The sequence below is a fragment of the Arachis hypogaea genome, chromosome 6 (genome assembly GCF_003086295.3).
Source record: "Arachis hypogaea cultivar Tifrunner chromosome 6, arahy.Tifrunner.gnm2.J5K5, whole genome shotgun sequence".
In the NCBI taxonomy this organism is placed as follows: Eukaryota; Viridiplantae; Streptophyta; class Magnoliopsida; order Fabales; family Fabaceae; genus Arachis; species Arachis hypogaea.
In genome coordinates this window covers 38,226,984-38,246,786 of record NC_092041.1, presented here as the reverse complement: position 1 = coordinate 38,246,786, position 19,803 = coordinate 38,226,984, and the positions used below count along the sequence as shown (strand labels likewise).

Genomic DNA, 19,803 nt, shown 5'->3' with positions numbered 1-19,803 from the left:
GATTTCTCTTATTTTGTCCAGATGGAAGTACATAACTTTCCCTCTGACCATGGTTCTGTAGGTATGGTAAGCAGTTCCAGTCATTCTCTGTTTATCTGTCAGCCACAGATTAGAGTAGAATTCCTGAACCATGTTCTTTCCAACCTTTATTTCAGGATTGGTCAGAACTTCCCATCCTCTATTTCGAATTTGCTCTTGGATCCCTGATATTCATCTTCTTTCAGATCAAATTTAACTTCCGGGATCACTGACCTCAGACCCATTATTTTGTGATAATGGTCTTCATGTTCTTTGGTTAAGAACTTCTCTTGATTCCAAAGATTCTTTGGATTATCCTCTTTCTTTCTCTTGAATTGGTTTGTTTTCCCTTAGGAGCCATGATCTTGATGAATCTTGGCTTAGTGATCACGGAAAAGCACACCAAACTTAGAAGTTTGCTTGTCCTCAAGCAAAGAAAGGAAAGAAGAGAGAGAGAGAGAGAAAGAGGAAATTCGAATGGTGTGGGGAAAGAGGGGTGTCAAAGGTGTATTTATAAGGTGGGGAGGGGAGTTTTCGAAAAAAAGAAATTTGAAAAGAGATTTGAGAAGATATGGAAAGAAATTGAGAGAAAGGTGAGTTTTTGAACAAAATTTGGGAATGATTTGAATGATTTGAGAATGATTTTGAAAATTTGAAAGTGAATGATGAGAGATTGAAATGTGTTTTTGTAGAAGAATATGGGAAAGAAAGGAAAGTTTGAAAAAATCTGAGTTGAAAACAAAATTGTGGTCCCCCCACCTTACTGGCATTAAACGCCCAGAATGGCACCCATTCTGGCATTTAACGCCCATTTGGTGCCCCTTTTGGGCGTTTAACGCCCAGCCAGGTGCCCTGGCTGGCGTTAAACGCCATAAATCCTTTATTACTGGGCGTTTTTCTGAACGCCCAGGATGCTGCACACCTGGCGTTAAACGCCAGAATGGTGCCCATTCTGGCGTTTAACGCCCAAAATGGCACCATTCCTGGCGTTAAACGCCCAGAATGGCACCCATTCTGGCGTTTAACGCCCAAAAAGCCCCTTACTGGCGTTTAACGCCCAAAAAGCCCTTACTGGCGTTTTTTCGCCAGTAAGCTCTTTTTCTCTGCTTTTTGAGCTGATTCTTCTGTAACCCTGTGAATTCCTTCATTTTTGATACTTGCCTCTGTAAGAACAATTCATACAACTTCCTAATGACTGGGTTGCCTCCCAGCAAGCGCTTCTTTACTGTCTTTAGCTGGACTTTCACTGAGAATCACTCAGTCTCAGTTTTGAGAATTCCTGCTCAAAATTCCCTTCAAGATAATGCTTGATTCTCTGTCCATTAACAATGAACTTTTTGTCAGAATCAGTATCCTGAAGCTCAACATATCCATATGGTGACACTCCTGTAATCACATACGGACCCCTCCACCGGGATTTGAGTTTTCCTGGAACAGTCTGAGCCTAGAGTTGAAGAGCAGGACTTTTTGTCCTGGCTCAAAGACTCTGGTTGACAACTTCTTGTCATGCCATTTCTTTGCCTTTTCCTTATAAATTTTTGCATTTTCAAAGGCATTGAGTCTGAACTCCTCTAGCTCATTTAGCTGGAGCAGTCTTTTTTCACCAGCTAACTGTGCATCCATGTTTAGGAATCTGGTTGCCCAGTAGGCTTTATGTTCCAGTTCCACAGGCAAATGACAGGCCTTCCCATAGACCAGTTGGTATGGAGAGGTTCCTATAGGAGTCTTGAATGCTGTTCTGTATGCCCATAGAGCATCATCCAAGCTCTTTGCCCAATCCTTTCTTCGGGCCATCACGGTCCGTTCCAGGATTCTTTTTAGTTCTCTGTTAGAGACCTCAGCTTGCCCATTTGTCTGTGGATGATACGGAGTTGCCACTTTGTGGCTAATTCCATATCTAACCATAGCAGAGTATAGCTGTCTGTTGCAGAAATGAGTGCCCCGTCACTGATTAGTATTTTGGGAACACCAAATCTGCTGAAGATGTGTTTCTGGAGGAATTTCAGCACGGTCTTGGTATCATTAGTGGGTGTAGCAATTGCTTCTACCCACTTAGATACATAGTCCACTGCCACAGAATGTAAGTGTTTGAGTAAGATGGTGGGAATGGCCCATAAAGTCAATTCCCCATACATCAAATAATTCTATCTCTAATATCCCTTGTTGAGGCATGGCATATCCGTGAGGCAAGTTGCCAGCTCTTTGGCAACTGTCACAGTTACGCACAAACTCTCGAGAATCTTTATAGAGAGTCGGCCAGTAGAAGCCACATTGGAGGACTTTGGTGGCTGTTCGCTCACTTCCAAAATGTCCTCCATACTGTGATCCATGGCAATGCCATAGGATCCTTTGTGCTTCTTCTCTGGGTACACATCTGCGGATCACTCCGTCAACACATCTCTTAAAGAGATATGGTTCATCCCAGAGGTAGTACTTGGCATCTGAAATTAATTTCTTTCTCTGCACGTAGCTGTACTCCTTGGGTATGAACCTCACAGCTTTATAATTTGCAATGTCTGCAAACCATGGAGCTTCCTGAATGGCAAAGAGTTGCTCATCCGGGAAAGTCTCAGAGATCTCAGTAGAAGGGAGGGACGCCCCAGCTACTGGTTCTATCCGGGACAGATGATCAGCTACTTGGTTCTCTGTCCCTTTTCTGTCTCTTATCTCTATATCAAACTCTTGCAGAATCAACACCCATCTTATAAGCCTGGTTTTGAATCCTGCTTTGTGAGTAAGTATTTAAGAGCAGCATGGTCAGTGTACACAACCACTTTGGATCCCACTAAATAGGATCTAAACTTGTCAATGACATAGACCACTGCAAGTAACTCTTTTTCTGTGGTTGTGTAATTCTTCTGTGCGTCATTCAGAACACGGCTGGCATAATAAATGACGTGCAGAAGCTTGTTATGCCTCTGTCCCAACACTGCACCAATGGCATGGTCACTGGCATCACACATTAATTCAAATGGCAATGTCCAATCTGGTGCAGAGATGACTGGTGCTGTGACCAGCTTAGCTTTCAGGGTCTCAAATGCCTGCAAACACTGTGTGTCAAACACAAATGGTGTGTCAGCAGCTAGCAGGTTACTCAAAGGTTTTGCAATTTTGAAAAATCCTTTATGAACCTTCTGTAGAATCCTGCATGCCCAGAAAGCTTCTGATTGCCTTAACATTGGCAGGTGGTGGTAATTTTTCAATTACCTCTACCTTTGCCTTATCCACCTCTATTCCCCTGCTTGAAATTTTGTGCCCAAGGACAATTCCTTCAGTCACCATAAAATGACATTTCTCCCAATTTAAAACCAGGTTAGTCTCTTGTCATCTTTTCAGGACAAGTGCTAGGTGATTAAGACAGGAGCTAAATGAATCTCCATATACTGAAAAGTCATCCATGAAGACTTCCAGAAATTTCTCTACCATATCTGAGAAGATAGAGAGCATGCACCTCTGAAAGGTTGCAGGTGCATTGCACAGACCAAAAGGCATCCTCCTATAGGCAAACACGCCAGAAGGGCAAGTGAATGCTGTTTTCTCTTGGTCCTGAGGATCTACTGCAATTTGGTTGTAGCCTGAATAGCCATCCAAAAAGCAGTAATAGTCATGCCCAGCTAGTCTTTCTAGCATTTGGTCTATGAATGGTAAAGGAAAATGATCCTTTCTGGTGGCTGTATTGAGCCTTCTGTAGTCAATACACATACGCCATCCTGTGACTATTCTTGTAGGAACCAGTTCATTTTTTTCATTATGAACCACTGTCATGCCTCCCTTTTTGGGAACAACTTGGACAGGGCTCACCCACGGGCTATCAGAAATAGGATAAATAATCCCAGCTTCTAGTAATTTAGTGACCTCTTTCTGCACCACCTCCTTCATGGCTGGATTTAGCCTTCTCTGTGGTTGGACCACTGGCTTGGCATTATCCTCCAACAGGATCTTGTGCATGCATCTAGCTGGGCTAATGCCCTTAAGATCACTTATGGACCACCCAAGAGCTGTCTTGTGTGTCCTTAGCACTTGAATTAGTGCTTCCTCTTCCTGTGGATTTAAAGCAGAGCTTATAATCACTAGAAAAGTGTCACCCTCTCCCAGAAATACATACTTCAGGGATGGTGGTAGTGGTTTGAGTTCAGGCTTGGGAGGATTATCCTCCTCCTGAGGAATTTTCGAAAATTCCTTTACTTCCTCTGGTTCTCCTTGATCAGGTTGAGCATCTCTGAAGATGTCCTCAAGCTCTGATTCTAGGCTTTCAGCCATATTGATCTCTTCTACCAGAGAGTTAATAATGTCAGCGCCCATGCAGTCATTGGGTGTGTCTGGATGCTGCATGGCTTTTACAGCATTTAACTTGAACTCATCCTCATTGACTCTCAAGGTTACTTCCCCTTTTTGTACATCAATGAGAGTTTGTCCAGTTGCTAGGAAAGGTCTTCCTAGAATGAGAGTTGCACTCTTGTGCTCCTCCATTTCCAGCACCACAAAGTCAGTTGGAAAGGCGAATGGCCCAACCTTGACAATCATATCCTCTATTATGCCTGATGGGTATTTAATGGAGCCATCAGCAAGTTGGAGGCATATCCGGGTTGGTTTGACTTCTCCAGTCAACCCAAGCCTTCTGATAGTAGATGCAGGTATTAGATTGATGCTTGCTCCAAGATCACATAGAGCTGTCTTGGTGCAGGCACCTTCTAATGTGCATGGTATCATAAAGCTTCCTGGATCTTGAAGCTTTTCTGGTAAGCTTTTTAATATGACTGCACTGCATTCTTCAGTGAGAAACACTTTTTCAGTTTCTCTCCAATCCTTCTTATGACTTAAGATTTCTTTCATGAACTTAGCATAAGAAGGTATTTGCTCAAGTGCCTCTGCAAACGGAATCTTTATTTCAAGAGTCCTTAGATAGTCTGCAAAGCGGGCAAATTGCTTATCCTGCTCCGCTTGGCAGAGTTTTTGAGGATAAGGCATCTTGGCTTTATATTCTTCAACCTTAGATGCTGCAGGTTTATTCCTTACAGAAGTGGTTGAAGAAGCCTTGTTAGAGGGATTACTGTCAGCACTCTCAGGTGTCTGATTCTCCCTAGGCGTCTGAACGCCAGGATTGGGTGGAAAATGGGCGTTTAACGCCAACTTTTCCCCCTTTTCTGGCGTTTGAACGCCAGAACTGGGCAAGGAATGGGCGTTTAACGCCAGATTTCCTTCCCTTTCTGGCGTTTGAATGCCAATAATATTCCTCTCTGGGCTCTTACTGTCCTCAGAGGGATTTTGCACAGTGGTTTGGTTGTCCTCTGTCAATTGTTCCTTGTTTGGCTTTCTGCTCTTTTGAGCAGAGGTATTCAGTGTCTTCCCACTCCTCAGTTGAACTGCTTGACATTCCTCTGTTATTTGTTTAGATATTTGCTGTTTTGCTTGCTTCAACTGCAGTTCTATGCTTTTGTTAGCAACTTTAGTTTCATGAAGCATCTCTTTAAAGTCTGCTAACTGTTCTGTCATCAGGAGCAATTGTTGATTAAGCTCAATTATCTGTTCTTGAGGACTAGGGTCAGTGACTACTGCCATGACTTCCTCTTTTGGAAAGAACTCATTGCTAGAGTACAAATATAGGTTTCTAGCAACAGTGTCTATAAGCTCTTGAGCTTCTTCAATTGTCTTCCTCATGTGTATAGATCCACCAGCTGAGTGGTCTAAAGACATCTGAGCTTTTTCTATAAGCCCATAGTAGAAAATGTCTAACTGTACCCACTCTGAAAACATTTCAGAGGGACATTTCCTTAACATACCTCTATACCTCTCCCAGGCATTATAAAGGGGTTCATTATCCTCTTGTTTAAAGCCTTGGATGTCCAGCCTTAGCTGTGTCATCCTCTTTGGAGGGTAAAAATGATTCAGGAATTTGTCTGACAACTGTTTCCATGTCTTTATGCTTGCTGTAGGTTGGTTATTCAACCACCTTTTAGCTTGATCTTTTACAGCAAATGGAAACAATAATAGTCTGTAGACATCCTGATCCACCTCTTTATCATGTACTGTGTCAGCAATTTGTAAAAACTGTGCCAGAAACTCAGTAGGTTTTTCCTGTGGAAGACCGGAATACTGGCAATTTTGCTGCACTATGATAATGAGTTGAGGATTTAGCTCAAAGCTGCTTGCTTTGATGGGAGGTGTACATATGCTACTCCCATATGCAGCTGTAATGGGGTTAGCATATGACCCCAGAGTCCTTTTGGACTGATCAATCCCATTTAGATCCATGATGGATAAAATTTTTTTTTTTTGAATTAAACGAAAAAAATAAAATAAAACAAAAGAAAATTAAAGTGAAAATTCGAAAATCAAAAAGAGAATGAGATCAAAGCAAATTGAGAACTGAATCAATTAGTTGATCAAAAAGATTTTGAAAACAGCAATTAAAAAGATATGATTGAAAAAATTTTTATGAAAAAGATTTGATTTTTGAAAAGAGGAAAGAGAAAAACACAAAAAGACACCAAACTTAAAATTTTTAGAAACTCAAACACTAAATTTTCGAAAATTTTTGAGGGAAAAACACAAAGAGGACACCAAACTTAGAATTTTTATGAATCAAAAAGGGGCTAAGAACATGCAAATTCGAAAATTAAAAGAAAAACAAAGGCATGCAATTGACACCAAACTTAAAATATGAAACTAGACTCAACTAAAAGACTCTAAACCAACAAAAATAAAACAGTCCTAATCTAAGCAACAAGATAAGCCGTCAGTTGTCCAAACTCAACAATCCCCGGCAACGGCGCCAAAAACTTGGTGCACGAAATTGCAATCACACTTTTGCAACTCCGCACAACTAACCAGCAAGTGCACTGGGTCGTCCAAGTAATACCTTGCGTGAGCAAGGGTCGATCCCACGGAGATTGTCGGCTTGAAGCAAGCTATGGTTATCTTGTAAATCTTAGTCAGGATATCAGAAATTATCAGGATTGATTGTGAAAAGCAAAAGAACATGAAATGGTTACTTGTTTCGCAGTAATTGAGAATAGGTTGAGGTTTCGGAGATGCTCTGTCCTCTGAATCTCTGCTTTCCTACTGTCTTCTTCATCAAACACGCAAGGTTCCTTCCATGGCAAGCTGTATGTAGGGTTTCACTGTTGTCAATGGCTACCTCCCATCCTCTCAGTGAAAATGATTGCTAATGCTCTGTCACAGCATGCGGAATTCAGCTGTCGGTTCTCGGTCAGGCCGGAATAGAATCCAGTGATTCTTTTGCGTCTGTCACTAACGCCCCGCCTGCTAGGAGTTTGAAGCACGTCACAGTCATCCAATCATTGAATCCTACTCAGAATACCACAGACAAGGTTTAGACCTTCCGGATTCTCTTGAATGCCGCCATCAGTTCTAGCTTATACCACGAAGATTCCGGTTAAAGAATCCAAGAGATAACTACTTAATCTAAGGTAGAACGGAGGTGGTTGTCAGGCACACGTTCATAGTTGAGAATGATGATGATTGTCACGGATCATTACATTCATCCGAGTTAAGAACAAGTATTATCTTAGAATGGAAGCAAGCATGATTGAATGAGAAACAGTAGTAATTGCATTAATCCATCAAGACACAGCAGAGCTCCTCACCCCCAACCATGGGGTTTAGAGACTCATGCCATGGATGATACACAAAGAAAACGTGTAAAGTGTCATGAGATACTGATACAATGTCAAATGATCCTATTAATAGTAAACTAGTAGCCTAGGGTGTACAGAGATGAGTAAATGACTTAAAAATCCACTTCCGGGCCCACTTGGTGTGTGCTTGGGTTGAGCAATGAAGCATTTTCGTGTAGAGACCTTTTCTGGAGTTAAACGCCAGCTTTCATGCCAGTTTGGGGGTTTAACTCCAAGTTTTATGCCAGTTCCAGCGTTAAACGCTGGAATTTCTGAGGGTGACTTTGAACGCCGGTTTGGGCCATCAAATCTTGGGCAAAGTATGGACTATCATATATTGCTGGAAAGCCCAGGATGTCTACTTTCCAACGCCGTTAAGAGCGCGCCAATTGGGCTTCTGTAGCTCCAGAAAATCCACTTCGAGTGCAGGGAGGTCAGAATCCAACAGCATCTGCAGTCCTTTTCAGTCTCTGAATCAGATTTTTGCTCAGGTCCCTCAATTTCAGCCAGAAAATACCTGAAATCACAGAAAAACACACAAACTCATAGTAAAGTCCAGAAAAGTGAATTTTAACTAAAAACTAATAAAAATATACTAAAAACTAACTAGATCATACTAAAAACATACTAAAAACAATGCCAAAAAGCGTATAAATTATCCGCTCATCAGCTTTAGTGGAGTTCTTGTTTGCAATTGTGTAAATCTCACAAGCAATTAGATGATGAATCTCCACTTCTTTTCCCAGCATAATGCAATGAATCATCACTGCTCTCTTGACCGTGACCTCAGAACGGTTGCTAGTGGGCAGTATAGAATGCCCAATAAAGTCTAGCCAACCTTTTGCAATTGGTTTGAGATCTCTCCTTTGGAGTTTGTTTGGGACACCTTTTGAATTGGTTGTCCACTTAGTTCCAGGGAGGCATATGTCCTCTAGAACTTGATCCAACTCCTTATCTACTCTCACCATTCTCCTATTAAAGGATTCAGGATCATCTTGTAGTTGAGGCAATTTGAAGACATCTCTTATTTTGTCCAGATGGAAGTAAATAATTCTCCCTCTGACCATGGTTCTGTAGGTATGAAAAGCAGTTCCAGTCATTCTCTGCTTATCTGTCAGCCACAGATTTGAGTAGAATTCCTGAACCATGTTTCTTCCAACCTTTGTCTCAGGGTTGGTTAGAACTTCCCATCCTCTGTTTCGAATTTGCTCTTGGATCTCCGGATATTCATCTTCTTTCAGATCAAATCTAACTTCCGGGATCACTGATCTCAGACCCATTATTTTGTGGTAATGGTCTGCATGTTCCTTGGTTAAGAACTTCTCTTGACTCCAAAGATTCTTTGGAGCATTCTCTTTCTTGCCTCTTGAATTGGTTTGTTTTCCCTTAGGAGCCATGATCTTGATAAATCTTGGCTTAGTGATCACGGAAAAGCACACCAAACTTAGAGGTTTGCTTGCCCTCAAGCAAAAGAAAGGAAAGAGGAGAGAGAGGAGGAGAGCAAATTCGAGTGGTAGGGAGAGGATGATGGCCGAACGTGTATTTATAAGAGAGGGGGGAGAGATTTCGAAAATTTTGAAGGAGATTTGAGAAGATATGGAAAGAATTTGAGAAGATATTTGAGTTTTTGAAGAAGATTTGGAAAGGATTTGAAAGAGATTTGAAGAATGATTTAGAAGATTGTTTAATTTTTGAAATTTGAAGGTGAATAATGAAAGTTTGTAATGTGTTTATGCAGAAAATTATGGATCAAAACAAGAAAGTTTGAAAAAATTTGAAGTGGAAAACAAAATCTCTGTCCCTTACCTTTCTGGCGTTAAACGCCCAGAATGGTATCCATTATGGCGTTTAACGCCTAAATGTTGGCCACTATGGGCGTTTAACGCCAGCCAGGGTACCTGGCTGGCGTTAAATGCCAGAAACCCTTTTATCACTGGGCGTTTTGCTGAACGCCCAGGATGCTGCAATTCTGGCGTTAAACACCCAGAGTGGTACCCATTCTGGCGTTTAACACCCAAAATGGTACCTTTACTGGCGTTTAACGCCCAGAGTACCCTTTACTGGCGTTAAATGCCCAGAATGGTATCCATTCTGGCGTTTAACGCCCAGAGTACCCTTTACTGGCATTTAATGCTCTTCAACCTTGAAGAATATATATCAAACTTTTATAGAACAAATAACCTACTATTGACTGGGTTGCCTCCCAGCAAACGCTTCTTTATTGTCTTTAGCTGGACCTTTACTGAGACTCATTCAAACCTCAGTTTTGAGCATTCCTGCTCAAAATTACTTTCAAGATAATGTTTGATCCTCTGTCCATTAACAATGAACTTTTATCAGAATTAATATCTTGAAGCTCAACATATCCATATGGTGACACGCCTGTAATCACATACGGACCCCTCCACCGGGATTTAAGTTTTCCTGGGAATAGTCTAAGCCTAGAGTTGAAGAGCAGAACTTTTTGTCCTGGCTCAAAGACTCTGGATGACAACTTCTTGTCATGCCACTTCTTTGCCTTTTCCTTATAAACTTTTGCATTTTCAAAGGCACTGAGTCTGAACTCCTCTAGCTCATTTAGCTGGAGCAATCTTTTTTCACCAGCTAACTTAGCATCCATGTTTAGGAATCTGGTTGCCCAGTAGGCTCTATGTTCCAGTTCCACGGGCAGATGACAAGCCTTCCCATACACAAGTTAGTATGGAGAGGTTCCTATAGGAGTCTTGAATGCTGTTCTGTATGCCCACAGAGCATCATCCAAGCTCTTTGCCCAATCCTTTCTACGGGTAAAATAGTCCATTCCAGGATTCTTTTTAGCTCTCTATTAGAGACTTCAGCTTGCCCATTTGTCTGTGGATGATACGGAGTTGCTACTTTATGGCTAATTCCATATCGGACCATAGCAGAGTACAACTGTTTATTGCAAAAATGAGTGCCCCCATTACTGATTAGTACTCTGGGAACACTAAACCTGCTGAAGATGTGTTTCTGGAGGAATTTCAACACGGTCTTAGTATCATTATTGGGAGTGGTAATTGCTTCTACCCATTTAGATACATAGTCTACTGCCACCAGAATATAAGTGTTTGAGTATGATGGTGGAAAGGGACCCATGAAGTCAATACCCCAAACATCAAACAATTCAATCTCTAAGATCCCTTGTTGAGGCATGGCGTAACCATGAGGCAAGTTACCAGCTCTTTGGCAACTGTCACAGTTACGCACAAACTCTCGGGCATCCCTATAGAGAGTAGGCCAGTAGAAGCCGCATTGGAGGACTTTAGTGGCTGTTCGCTCACTTCCGAAATGTCCCCCATACTGTTATCCATGGCAATGCCATAGGATCCTTTGTGCTTCCTCTCTAGGTACACTTCTGCGGATTATTCCGTCTGCACATCTCTTAAAGAGATATGGCTCATCCCATAGGTAGTACTTGGCGTCTGAAATTAATTTTTTCTTTGCACTCTGCTGTACTCCTAGGGTATGAACCTCACAACTTTATAGTTTGCAATGTCTGCAAACCATGGAGCTTCTTGAATGGCAAAGAGTTGCTCATCTGGAAAGGTCTCAGAGATCTCAATAGAGGGGAGGGATGCCCCAACTACTGGTTCTATCCGGGACAGATGATCAGCTACCTGGTTCTCTGTCCCTTTCCTGTCTCTTATTTCTATATCAAACTCTTGCAGAAGCAACACCCACCTTATGAGCCTGGGTTTTGAATCATGCTTGGTGAGTAAGTATTTAAGAGCAGCATGGTCAGTGTACACAATCACTTTTGACCCTACTAAGTAGGACCTAAACTTGTCAATGGCATAAACCACTGCAAGTAACTCTTTTTCTGTGGTTGTGTAATTCTTCTGTGCATCATTTAAAACAGGGCTAGCATAATAAATGATGTGCAGAAGCTTGTTGTGCCTCTGTCCCAACACTACACCAATGGCATGGTCACTGGCATCACACATTAGTTCAAATGGTAATGTCCAATCTGGTGCAGAGATGACTGGTGCTGTGACCAGCTTGGCTTTTAGGGTCTCAAATGCCTGCAGACACTCTGTGTCAAACACAAATGGTGTGTCAGCAGCTAGCAGGTTGCTTAGAGGTTTTGCAATTTTTGAAAAGTCCTTTATGAACCTTCTGTAAAATCCTGCATGCCCCAGAAAGCTTCTGATTGCCTTAACATTGGTAGGTGGTGGTAATTTTTCAATTACTTCAACTATAGCTTGATCCACCTCTATTTCCTTGTTTGAAATTTTATGCCCAAGGACAATCCCTTCAGTCACCATAAAGTGACATTTTTCCCAGTTTAAAACAAGGTTGGTCTCTTGGCATCTTTTCAGAACAAGTGCTAGATGGTTAAGGCAGGAGCTGAATGAGTCTCCAAATACTGAAAAGTCATCCATGAAGACTTCCAGAAATTTCTCTACCATATCTGAAAAGATAGAGAGAATGCACCTCTGAAAAGTTGCAGGTGCATTACACAGACCAAAAGGCATTCTTCTGTAGGCAAACACGCCAGAAGGGCAAGTGAATGCTGTTTTCTCTTGGTCCTGAGGATCTACTGCAATTTGGTTGTAACCTGAATAGCCTTCCAAAAAGCAGTAATAATCATGACCTGCTAGTCTTTCTAGCATTTGGTCTATGAATGGTAAAGGAAAATGATCATTTCTGGTGGCTGTATTGAGCCTTCTGTAGTCAATACACATACGCCACCCTGTAACTATTCTTGTGGGAACCAGTTAATTCTTTTCATTATGAACCACTGTCATGCCTCCCTTCTTGGGGACAACTTGTACAGGGCTCACCCAGGGGCTATCAGAAATAGGATAAATAATCCCAGCCTCTAGTAACTCAGTGACCTCTTTCTGCACTACCTCCTTCATGGCTGGATTTAGCCGCCTCTGTGGTTGAACCACTGGCTTGGCATTATCTTCCAATAGGATTTTATGCATGCATCTTGCTGGGCTAATGCCCTTAAGATCACTTACGGATCACCCGAAAGCTGTCTTATGTGTCCTTAGCACTTGAATTTGTGCTTCATCTTCCTGTGAGTTTAAAGCAGAGCTTATGATCACTGGAAAAGTGTTACCTTCTCCCAGAAATGCATACTTCAGGGATGGTGGTAGTGGTTTGAGCTCAAGTTTGGGGGGCTTATCCTCTTCCTGAGGAATTTCTAGAGGTTCTTTCATTTCCTCTGGTTCCTCCTGATCAGGCTGAACATCCTTGAAGATGTCCTCTAGCTCTGATTCAAGACTCTCAGTCATATTGATCTCTTCCACCAAAGAGTCAATAATATCAGCGCTCATGCAGTCATTTGATGTGTCTGGATGCTGCATAGCTTTGACAGCATTCAACTTGAACTCATCCTCATTGACTCTCAGGGTCACTTCCCCTTTTTGTACATCAATAAGAGTTCGTACAGTTGCTAGGAAAGGTCTTCCTAGGATGAGAGTTGCACTCTTGTGCTCCTCCATTTCTAGCACTACAAAGTCAGTGGGAAAGGCAAATGGCCCAACCTTGACAATCATGTCCTCAATTATGCCTGATGGATATTTAATGGAGCCATCAGCAAGTTGGAGACATATCCGGGTTGGTTTGACTTCTTCAGTCAAACCAAGCTTTCTGATAGTGGATGCAGAGGTTGATACTTGCTCCAAGGTCACATAGGGCTGTCTTGGTGCAAGCACCTTCTAATGTGCATGTCATCATAAAGCTTCCTGGATCTTGAAGCTTCTCCGGTAAGCTTTTCAGGATGACTGCACTGCATTCTTCAGTGAGAAACACCTTTTCAGTTTCTCTCCAATCCTTCTTATGATTAAGATCTCTTTCATGAACTTAGCATAAGAAGGTATTTGCTCAAGTGCCTCTACAAACGGAATCTTTATTTCAAGAGTCCTTAGATAGTCTGCAAAGCGGGCAAATTGTTTATCCTGTTCCGCTTGGCGGAGTTTCTGAGGATAAGGCATCTTGGCTTTATATTCTTTAACCTTAGTTGCTGCAGGTTTATTCCCTACAGAGGTGGTTGGAGAAGCCTTTTTAGAGGGGTTACTATCAGCACTCTCAGGTGTCTGATTCCTCATTGGCGTTTGAATGCCAGGACTGGGTGCAGGATGGGCGTTTAACGCCAGCTTTCCACCCTTTTCTGGCGTTTGAACGCCAGAACTGGGCAAGGAATATGCGTTTAACGCCAACTTTTCCCCTCTTTCTGGCGTTTGAACGCTAGGAGTATTCCTCTCTGGGCTCTTACTGTCCTAAGAGGGATTTTGGGCAGTGGTTTGGTTGTCCTCTGTCAGTTGTTCCTTTCTTGGCTTTTTGCTACTTTGAGCAGTGTTATTTAATGTTTTCCCACTCCTTAGTTGAACTGCTTGGCATTCTTCTGTTATTTGTTTAGATAACTGCTGTTTTGTCTGATTCAACTGTGATTCTATATTCTTGTTAGCAATTTTAGTTTCTTGGAGCATCTCTTTAAATTCTGCTAACTATTTTGTCATCAGGAGTAATTGCTGATTAAGCTCAACAACCTGTTCTTGAGGATTAGTATCAGTAGTTACTGCCATGGCTTCTTCTTTTGTAGAGGGCTCATTGCTAGAGTACAAATGTTGATTTTGGAATTAGCAATTAAAAAGATATGATTGAAAATTATTTTGAAAAAGATTTGATTTTTTTTTTGAGATGAGGAAAGAGACAAACAACAAAATGACACCAAACTTAAAATTTTTAGAAAATCAAACACAAATTTTCAAAAATTTTAAAGGAAAACACAAAGAAGACACCAAACTTAGAATTTTTGAAAGTACAGAAACAACTAAGACTATGCAAATTCGAAAAATTAAGAGAAAGTAAAAGCATGCAATTGACACCAAACTTAAAATATGAAACTAGACTCAAATAAAAGACTCTAAACCAACAAAAATAAAAGACTCAAATAAAAGACTTAGAGTTTGACTGTGGGGGCTCTTCTTGACTCTGAACTGAGAGAAGCTCTTCATGCTTACTCTCTTTTGTCACAGAGGGATGACCATGTGCCTTAAACACAAGGTAGTCCCCATTCAATTGAAGGACTAGTTCACCTCTGTTGACATCTATCACAGCTCCTGCTGTGGCTAGGAAAGGTCTTCCAAGGATGATGCATTCATCATCTTCCTTCCTAGTGTCTAAGATTATGAAATCACCAGGGATGTAAAGGCCTTCAACCTTTACTAACACGTCCTCTACTATTCCATAAGCTTGTCTCAATGACTTATCTGCCAATTGTAATGAGAACAAGGCAGGTTGTACCTCAATGATCCCCAGCTTCTCCATTACAGAGAGTGGCATAAGATTTATCCCTGACCCCAGATCACACAGAGCTTTTGCAAAGGTCATGGTGCCTATGGTACAAGGTATTAAGAACTTGCCAGGATCTTGTCTCTTTTGAGGTAAAATTTTTTGAATCCAGGTGTCTAGTTCACCAATGAGCAAGGGAGGTTCACTCTCCCAAGTCTCATTACCAAATAACTTGGCATTCAGCTTCATGATAGCTCCTAAATATTGAGCAACTTGCTCTCCAGTCACATCTTCATCCTCTTCAGAGGAAGAATAGTCTTCAGATCTCATGAATGGCAGAAGGAGATTTAATGGAATCTCTATGGTTTCTATATGAGCCTCAGATTCCTGTGGATCCTTAATAGGAAACTCCTTCTTGCTTGAGGGACGTCCCAGGAGGTCTTCCTCACTAGGATTTTCGTCCTCCTCCTCCCTTGTGCATTCGGCCATATTGATTATATCAATGGCCTTGCACTCTCCTTTTGGATTCTCTTCTGTATTGCTTGGGAGAATACTGGGAGGAGTTTCAATGACTTTCTTACTCAGCTGGCCCACTTGTGCCTCCAATTTCTGATGGAGGATCTTGTTTCACTCATGAAAGTGAAAGTGGCCTTTGACAGATCAAAGACTAGATTGGCTAAATTAGAAGTGTTTTGTTCAGAATTCTCTGTCTGTTGCTGAGAAGATGATGGAAAAGGCTTGCTATTGCCCAGCCTATTGCGTCCACCATTGTTAAAGCCTTGTTGAGGCTTTTGTTGATCCTTCCATGAGAATTTTGGATGATTTCTCCATGATGAGTTATAGGTGTTTCCATAAGGTTCACCCATGTAATTAACCTCTGCCATGGCAGGGTTCTCAGGATCATAAGCTTCTTCAGAAGCTGCCTCTTTAGTACTGTTGGATGCATGTTGCCATCCATTCAGACTTTGAGAGATCATGTTGACCTATTGAGTCAACACTTTGTTCTGAGCCAATATGGCATTCAGAGCATCAATTTAAAGAACTCCTTTCTTTTGAGGTATCCCATTATTCACGGAATTCCTCTCAGAAGTGTACATGAATTGGTTGTTTACAACCATGTCAATGAGTTCTTGAGCCTCTTCAGGCGTTTTCTTTAGGTGAATGGATCCACTTGCAGAATGGTCCAATGACATTTTTGAAAATTCAGAGAGACCATAATAGAATATATCCAATATGGTCCATTCTGAAAACATGTCAGATGGACATCTTTTGGTCAGCTGCTTGTATCTTTCCCAAGCTTCATAGAGGGATTCACCATCTTTTTGTTTGAAGGTTTGAATATCCACTCTCAGCTTGCTCAGCTTTTGAGGAGGAAAGAATTTATCCAAGAAGGCTGTGACCAGCTCATCCCAGGAGTCCAGGCTATCCTTAGGTTGTGAATCCAACCATATTCTAGCTCTGTCTCTTACAGCAAAAGGGAAAAGCATGAGTCTGTAGACTTCAGGATCAACTCCATTCGTCTTTACAGTCTCACAGATCTGCAAGAACTCAGTTAAAAACTGATAAGGATCTTCAGATGGAAGTCCATAAAACTTGCAGTTTTGTTGCATTAAGGCAACTAGTTGAGGTTTAAGCTCAAAATTATTGGCTCCAATGGCAGGAATGGAGATGCTTCTTCCATCAAACTTGGACGTTGGCTTTGTGAAATCACCAAGCATTCTCCTTGCATTATTATTATTGTGTTCGGCTGCCATCTCCTTCTCTTGTTCGAAAATTTCTGAAAGGTTGTTTCTAGATTGTTGTAATTTAGTTTCTCTTAGTTTCTTTTTCAGAGTCCTTTCAGGTTCAGGATCAATTTCAACAAGAGTGCCTTTTTTCCTGTTCCTGCTCATATGAAAGAGAAGAAAACAAGAAAAGAAAGAGGAATCCTCTATGTCACAGTATAGAGATTCTTTTATGTCAGTAGAAGAAGAAAGGGGATAAGGAAAGGAGAATGGTTCGGATTTTTAGATGAAGAGAGGTAAAGAGAAGTGTTGGTAATTAAATAATTAAATAGAATAAGAAAAGAGAGGGGGGATTTCGAAAATAATTTTGAAAAAGGGATTAGCAATTTTCGAAAATTAGAGATAAGATGTAATTGAAATTAGAATTTAAATCATTTAATTAATTAAAAAGAATTTTTTTTGAAAAAGAAAGAGGTGTTTTCGAAAATTAGAGAGGGAAAAGTAGTTAGGTGGTTTTGAAAAAGATAAGAAACAAACAAAAAGTTAGTTGGTTGATTGAAAAAGATTTTAAAATCAACTTTGAAAAAGATAAGAAGATAAGAAGTTAGATAAGATATTTTGAAATCAAATTTTAAAAAAGATGAAAATTTTTTTGAAAAAGATATGATAAAAAGATAAAAAATTTTAAGAAAAAGATATTTTGAAAAAGATTTAATTTTTTAAAAAGACTTACTAACAAGAAACTACAAGATAAGATTCTAGAATTTAAAGATTGAACCTTTCTTAACAAGAAAGTAACAAACTTCAAATTTTTGAATCAATCACATTAATTGTTAGCATATTTTCGACAATATGATATAAAAGATAAGAAAAAGATTTTTGAAATTTTCGAAAAAGAGGAAAAATTGGAAAAGATATGATTTTTGAAAAAGATTTTGAAAAGATAAGATTTTTAAATTTTTGAAAATTTGATTTGACTTGTAAGAAACAACTAATTTTTTTAAAAATTTTTGACCAAGTCAACCCAAAATTCCGAAAATTTGGAGGGAAATAAGGAAAAGATATTTTTTTGATTTTTGAATTTTTAATTATGAGAGAGAAAAACACAAACATGACCCAAAACATAAAAAATTTGGATCAAAACACATTATGCATGCAAGAACACCATGAATGTCAAGATGAACACCAAGAACACTTTGAAGATCATGATGAACATCAAGAACATAGTTTTGAAAAATTTTTGATGCAAAGAAAACATGCAAGACACCAAACTTAGAAATATTTAATGCATGGACTCTAACAAACAAAAAATGCATATGAAAAACAACAAACAACACAAAACAAGAAAACATCAAGATCAAACAAGAGGACTTATCAAGAACAACTTGAAGATCATGAAGAATACTATGAATGCATGGAATTTTCGAAAAATGCAAGAAAATTTTTTTAAAGCATGCAATTGACACCAAACTTAAAAATTGACTCAAGACTCAAACAAGAAACACAAAATATTTTTGATTTTTATGATTTTATGAATTTTTTTGAATTTTTATTAATTTTTTTTCGAAAATAAAGTTAGGAAAAACGAAAAAGAAAAGAAAAATTTTGAAAAAGATTTTTGAAAAGAAAATTACCTAATCTGAGCAACAAGATGAACCGTCAGTTGTCCATACTCGAACAATCCCCGGCAACGGCGCCAAAAACTTGGTGTTGTTGCCGGATCAGAAAAACTTGGCGCTGTAGTTGCACGTAATTGTAATTCGAACAATCCCTGGCAACGGCGCCAAAAACTTGGTGGACGAAATTGTGATCAAAGAGTTCCAGGCATTGTTAGAGAAGCTCACAACTCCGTTCAACTTAACCAGCAAGTGTACTGGGTCATCCAAGTAATACCTTACATGAGTAAGGGTCGATCCCACAGAGATTGTTGGTATGAAGCAAGCTATGGTCACCTTGTAAATCTCAGTTAGGTAGATTAACTGGTTATGGGTTTCGAAAATTAATAATAAATAGAAAATAAAAAGGGATAGAAATACTTATGTAAATTAATAGTGGGAATTTCAGATAGGCGTATGGAGATGCTGTGCTCCTCTTGAATCTCTACTTTCTCATTGCTTTCATCCAATCCTTCTTACTCCTTTCCATGGCAAGCTGTATGTAGGGCATCACCATCATCAATGGCTACTTTCAATCCTCTTGGGAAAATGGTCCTATGCGCTGTCACTGCACGACTAATCGTCTGGAGGCATCACCCTTGCTGATGGCTACATCCCATCCTCTCAGTGAAAATGTTCCAAATGCTCTGCACAGCACGGCTAATCATCTGTCGGTTCTCAATCAGGTTGGAATAGAATCCATTGAATCTTTTGCGTTTGTCATCACGCCCAGCCTTCAGGAGTTTGAAGCTCGTCACAGTCATTCAATCCCAGAATCCTACTCGGAATACCATAGAAAAGGTTTAGACTTTTTGGATCCTCATGAATGCCGCCATCTATCTAACTTATACCACGAAGATTCTGTTGGGGAATCTAAGAGATATGCGCCCGGCCTAAGGTAGAACGGAAGTGGTTGTCAATCACGCGCGTTCATAGGTGAGAATGATGATGAGTTTCACGGATCATCACATTCATCAAAGTGTAGTGCAACGTATATCTTGGAATAAGAATAAAAGAGAATTGAATAGAAAGTAATAGTAATTGTATTGAAACTTGAGGTACAGCAGAGCTCCACACCCTTAATCTATGGTGTGCAAAAACTCCACCGTTGAAAATACATAAGTGAAAGGTTCAGGCATGGCCGAATGGCCAGCCCCCAAAACGTGATCACAGGATTCAAAATACAATCCAGGATCCAGGATGAGATTATGATAGTAGAAAGTTCTATTTATAATAAACTAGCTCCTAGGGTTTACATGAGTAAGTAATTGATGCATAAATCCACTTCCGGGGTCCACTTGGTGTATGCTTGGGCTGAGCTTGATCTATCCACGAGCTGAGGCTTCTCTTGGAGTTGAACTCCAAGTTATAACGTGTTTTGGGCGTTCAACTCCGGATCATGACATTTTTCTAGCGTTTAACTCCAGACAGCAGCATGTACTTGGCGTTCAACGCCAAGTTACGTCATCAATTTCCGAATAAAGTATTGACTATTATATATTGATG

The 19,803-nt window shown here is 40.3% G+C and overlaps 1 non-coding gene across 1 annotated transcript; it reads left to right on the top strand.

Annotated features, from left to right (window-relative positions):
• Positions 1–16,169: 16,169 nt before the first annotated feature.
• On the top strand, positions 16,170–16,273 carry LOC112699995 (small nucleolar RNA R71). The gene has a single exon (XR_003152923.1). It is a non-coding gene; the product is annotated as a small nucleolar RNA R71 (small nucleolar RNA).
• Positions 16,274–19,803: the final 3,530 nt, after the last annotated feature.